Source organism: Siphateles boraxobius, unplaced genomic scaffold (assembly GCF_051911475.1).
Source record: "Siphateles boraxobius isolate OS27281-9 unplaced genomic scaffold, OSU_SipBor_1 496, whole genome shotgun sequence".
NCBI lineage: Eukaryota > Metazoa > Chordata > Actinopteri > Cypriniformes > Leuciscidae > Siphateles > Siphateles boraxobius.
In genome coordinates, this window is record NW_027509137.1 from 14,006 (window position 1) to 19,975 (window position 5,970).

At 34.3% G+C, this 5,970-nt stretch overlaps 1 long non-coding RNA gene across 1 annotated transcript; it reads left to right on the top strand.

The window, feature by feature from the left end:
• The first annotated feature begins 379 nt into the window (after positions 1-379).
• Positions 380-852, top strand: LOC143711228 (uncharacterized). Its single transcript, XR_013194794.1, has 2 exons — positions 380-585; positions 690-852. It is a non-coding gene; the product is annotated as an uncharacterized LOC143711228 (long non-coding RNA).
• The last annotated feature ends 5,118 nt before the right edge of the window (positions 853-5,970 follow it).

A 5,970-nucleotide genomic window follows, 5' to 3' on the forward strand; every position in this document is an offset into this window, starting at 1 on the left:
CCATGATAAAAGTGCATCTATCCCTGATAAAATGCATCTATCCATCATAAAAGTGCATCTATCCATGATAAAAGTGCATCTGTCCATCATAAAAGTGCATCTATCCATCATAAAAGTGCATCTATCCATGATAAAAGTGCATCTATCCATGATAAAATGCATCTATCCATCATAAAAGTGCATCTATCCATCATAAAAGTGCATCTGTCCATCATAAAAGTGCATCTATCCATCATAAAAGTGCATCTGTCCATCATAAAAGTGCATCTATCCATCATAAAAGTGCATCTATCCATCATAAAAGTGCATCTGTCCATCATAAAAGTGCATCTATCCATGATAAAATGCATCTATCCATCATAAAAGTGTGTAACAGTTCTAGTAAACTGTCACCTGTCTCCTATGGTGAATGAGAGTTGCAATTTTACTCCAGGCCATTAGAGGGCACTAGGGAGCCCTTATCTCTACACAAGAGTGTAAAAGGAAGAGGGAAGTGTGAGTTAGGGATACCTGTTAGCTGAGAGCACATGCTCTTTCCATGCTTGGAAAACCCTGTTGAGGAACATTTGTGTTCAACTTCTCAATGTGAGTTGATTTTATTTGTTTCCTTATTATTAACAAAGGTATATTGTGCAAAAGTATTTTGCTTGCTGAACCTCATGTTATATTGTTTGTTTTATTTTGACCAGAGGGTTTTGGTATCTGCTTGATATTGAGGGTTCTCAACTTGTTCAAGCTCTTGTTGTTATCTTCAACGTGGAAGTGTATCTGGACTTCTGAACAAAAGACACTTTTTCCATGGAATTAACCCTTGGCGAACAAACATGGACGATGTACTTATAACATCTTAAACACCTACAATGGTGATGGACCATGGACAATTGGGATAACTCTGGACTTTGAGTTGGTGCACATTTATGAGGTTTTGCTTGTTGTATGGTGATAAAATGTATACTTGAGCTAAGGGGAATATAATTGTTGGCAAATGGTGATTGATCCCGCCTCATTTATTTGTGTGACCTTTGACCTTAGCGTTACAAGTGCATCTGTCCATCATAAAAGTGCATCTATCCATCATAAAAGTGCATCTATCCATGATAAAATGCATCTATCCATCATAAAAGTGCATCTGTCCATCATAAAAGTGCATCTATCCATCATAAAAGTGCATCTATCCATGATAAAATGCATCTATCCATCATAAAAGTGCATCTGTCCATCATAAAAGTGCATCTATCCATCATAAAAGTGCATCTGTCCATGATAAAATGCATCTATCCATCATAAAAGTGCATCTATCCATGATAAAGTGCATCTATCCATCATAAAAGTGCATCTATCCCTCATAAAAGTGCATCTGTCCATCGTAAAAGTGCATCTATCCATCATAAAAGTGCATCTATCCATCATAAAAGTGCATCTGTCCATCATAAAAGTGCATCTATCCATGATAAAATGCATCTATCCATCATAAAAGTGCATCTATCCCTCATAAAAGTGCATCTGTCCATCGTAAAAGTGCATCTATCCATCATAAAAGTGCATCTATCCATCATAAAAGTGCATCTGTCCATCATAAAAGTGCATCTATCCATGATAAAATGCATCTATCCATCATAAAAGTGCATCTGTCCATCGTAAAAGTGCATCTCTCCATCATAAAAGTGCATCTGTCCATCATAAAAGTGCATCTGTCCATCATAAAAGTGCATCTGTCCATCATAAAAGTGCATCTATCCATGATAAAATGCATCTATCCATCATAAAAGTGCATCTATCCATCATAAAAGTGCATCTATCCATCATAAAAGTGCATCTGTCCATCGTAAAAGTGCATCTATCCATCATAAAAGTGCATCTATCCATCATAAAAGTGCATCTATCCATGATAAAATGCATCTATCCATCATAAAAGTGCATCTATCCATCATAAAAGTGCATCTATCCATCATAAAAGTGCATCTGTCCATCATAAAAGTGCATCTATCCATCATAAAAGTGCATCTATCCATCATGAAAGTGCATCTGTCCATCATAAGAGTACATCTATCCATCATAAAAGTGCATCTATCCATCATAAAAGTGCATCTATCCATCATAAAATTCCATCTATCCATCATAAAAGTGCATCTATCCATCAAAAAAGTGCATCTATCCATCATAAAAGTGCATCTATCCATCATAAAAGTGCATCTATCCATGATAAAATGCATCTATCCATCATAAAAGTGCATCTGTCCATCATAAAAGTGCATCTATCCATCATAAAAGTGCATCTATCCATCATAAAAGTGCATCTGTCCATCATAAGAGTACATCTATCCATCATAAAAGTGCATCTATCCATGATAAAATGCATCTATCCATCATAAAAGTGCATCTATCCATCATAAAAGTGCATCTGTCCATCATAAAAGTGCATCTATCCATCATAAAAGTGCATCTATCCATCATAAAAGTGCATCTATCCATGATAAAATGCATCTATCCATCATAAAAGTGCATCTGTCCATCATAAAAGTGCATCTATCCATCATAAAAGTGCATCTATCCATGATAAAATGCATCTATCCATCATAAAAGTGCATCTATCCATCATAAAAGTGCATCTATCCATCATAAAATTTCATCTATCCATCATAAAAGTGCATCTATCCATCAAAAAAGTGCATCTATCCATCATAAAAGTGCATCTATCCATGATAAAATGCATCTATCCATCATAAAAGTGCATCCGTCCATCATAAAAGTGCATCTATCCATCATAAAAGTGCATCTATCCATGATAAAAGTGCATCTGTCCATCATAAAAGTGCATCTATCCGTGATAAAAGTGCATCTATCCATGATAAAAGTGCATCTATCCATCATAAAAGTGCATCTATCCATCATAAAATTTCATCTATCCATCATAAAAGTGCATCTATCCATCATAAAAGTGCATCTATCCATGATAAAATGCATCTATCCATCATAAAAGTGCATCTGTCCATCATAAAAGTGCATCTATCCATCATAAAAGTGCATCTATCCATCATAAAAGTGCATCTATCCATGATAAAATGCATATATCCATCATAAAAGTGCATCTATCATGATAAAAGTGCATCTATCCATCATAAAAGTTTATCTATCATGATAAAAGTGCATCTATCCATCGTAAAAGTGCATCTATCATGATAAAAGTGCATCTATCAATCATAAAAGTGCATCTATCCATCATAAAAGTGCATCTATCCATGATAAAATGCATCTATCCATCATAAAAGTGCATCTATCCATCATAAAAGTGCATCTATCCATCATAAAAGTGCATCTATCCATGATAAAATGCATCTATCCATCATAAAAGTGCATCTGTCCATCATAAAAGTGCATCTATCCATCATAAAAGTGCATCTATCCATCATAAAAGTGCATCTATCATGATAAAAGTGCATCTATCCATCATAAAAGTGCATCTATCATGATAAAAGTGCATCTATCCATCATAAAAGTGCATCTATCCATGATAAAATGCATCTATCCATCATAAAAGTGCATCTATCCATGATAAAATGCATCTATCCATCATAAAAGTGCATCTATCCATCATAAAAGTGCATCTATCCATCATAAAAGTGCATCTATCCATGATAAAATGCATCTATCCATCATAAAAGTGCATCTATCCATCATAAAAGTGCATCTATCCATGATAAAATGCATCTATCCATCATAAAAGTGCATCTGTCCATCTTAAAAGTGCATCTATCCATCATAAAAGTGCATCTATCCATCATAAAAGTGCATCTATCATGATAAAAGTGCATCTATCCATCATAAAAGTGCATCTATCATGATAAAAGTGCATCTATCCATCATAAAAGTGCATCTATCATGATAAAAGTGCATCTATCCATCATAAAATTGCATCTATCATGATAAAATGCATCTATCCATCATAAAAGTGCATCTATCCAACATAAAAGTGCATCTATCCATGATAAAATGCATCTATCCATCATAAAAGTGCATCTGTCCATCTTAAAAGTGCATCTATCCATCATAAAAGTGCATCTATCCATCATAAAAGTGCATCTATCCATGATAAAAGTGCATCTATCATGATAAAAGTGCATCTATCCATCATAAAAGTGCATCTATCCATCATAAAAGTGCATCTATCATGATAAAAGTGCATCTATCCATCATAAAAGTGCATCTATCATGATAAAAGTGCATCTATCCATCATAAAAGTGCATCTATCCATCATAAAAGTGCATCTATCCATGATAAAAGTGCATCTGTCCATCATAAAAGTGCATCTATCCATCATAAAAGTGCATCTGTCCATCATAAAAGTGCATCTATCCATCATAAAAGTGCATCTATCCATCATAAAAGTGCATCTGTCCATCATAAAAGTGCATCTATCCATGATAAAAGTGCATCTATCCATGATAAAAGTGCATCTATCCATCATAAAAGTGCATCTATCCATCATAAAAGTGCATCTATCCATCATAAAAGTGCATCTGTCCATCATAAAAGTGCATCTATCCATCATAAAAGTGCATCTATCCATCATAAAAGTGCATCTGTCCATCATAAAAGTGCATCTGTCCATCATAAAAGTGCATCTATCCATCATAAAAGTGCATCTGTCCATCATAAAAGTGCATCTATCCATCATAAAAGTGCATCTATCCATCATAAAAGTGCATCTGTCCATCATAAAAGTGCATCTATCCATCATAAAAGTGCATCTATCCATCATAAAAGTGCATCTGTCCATCATAAAAGTGCATCTATCCATCATAAAAGTGCATCTATCCATCATAAAAGTGCATCTGTCCATCATAAAAGTGCATCTATCCATGATAAAAGTGCATCTATCCATCATAAAAGTGCATCTATCCATCATAAAAGTGCATCTGTCCATCATAAAAGTGCATCTATCCATCATAAAAGTGCATCTGTCCATCATAAAAGTGCATCTATCCATCATAAAAGTGCATCTATCCATCATAAAAGTGCATCTGTCCATCATAAAAGTGCATCTATCCATGATAAAAGTGCATCTATCCATGATAAAATGCATCTATCCATCATAAAAGTGCATCTGTCCATCATAAAAGTGCATCTATCCATGATAAAAGTGCATCTATCCATGATAAAATGCATCTATCCATCATAAAAGTGCATCTGTCCACCATAAAAGTGCATCTATCCATCATAAAAGTGCATCTATCCATCATAAAAGTGCATCTATCAATCATAAAAGTGCATCTATCCATCATAAAAGTGCATCTATCCATCTTAAAAGTGCATCTATCAATCATAAAAGTGCATCTATCCATCATAAAAGTGCATCTATCCATCATAAAAGGGCATCTATCATGATAAAAGTGCATCTATCCATCATAAAAGTGCATCTATCCATCATAAAGTGCATCTATCATGATAAAAGTGCATCTATCATCATAAAAGTGCATCTATCCATGATAAAAGTGCATCTATCCATCATAAAAGTGCATCTATCAATCATAAAAGTGCATCTATCCATCATAAAAGTGCATCTATCCATCATAAAAGTGCATCTATCCATCATAAAAGTGCATCTATCCATCATAAAAGGGCATCTATCATGATAAAAGTGCATCTATCCATCATAAAAGGGCATCTATCATGATAAAAGTGCATCTATCCATCATAAAAGTGCATCTATCCATGATAAAAGTGCATCTATCCATCATAAAAGTGCATCTATCCATGATAATAGTGCATCTATCCATCATAAAATGCATCTATCCATCATAATAGTGCATCTATCCATCATAAAAGGGCATCTATCATGATAAAAGTGCATCTATCCATCATAAAAGTGCATCTATCATGATAAAAGTGCATCTATCCATCATAAAAGTGCATCTATCCATCATAAAAGTGCATCTATCCATCATAAAAGTGCATCTATCCATGATAAA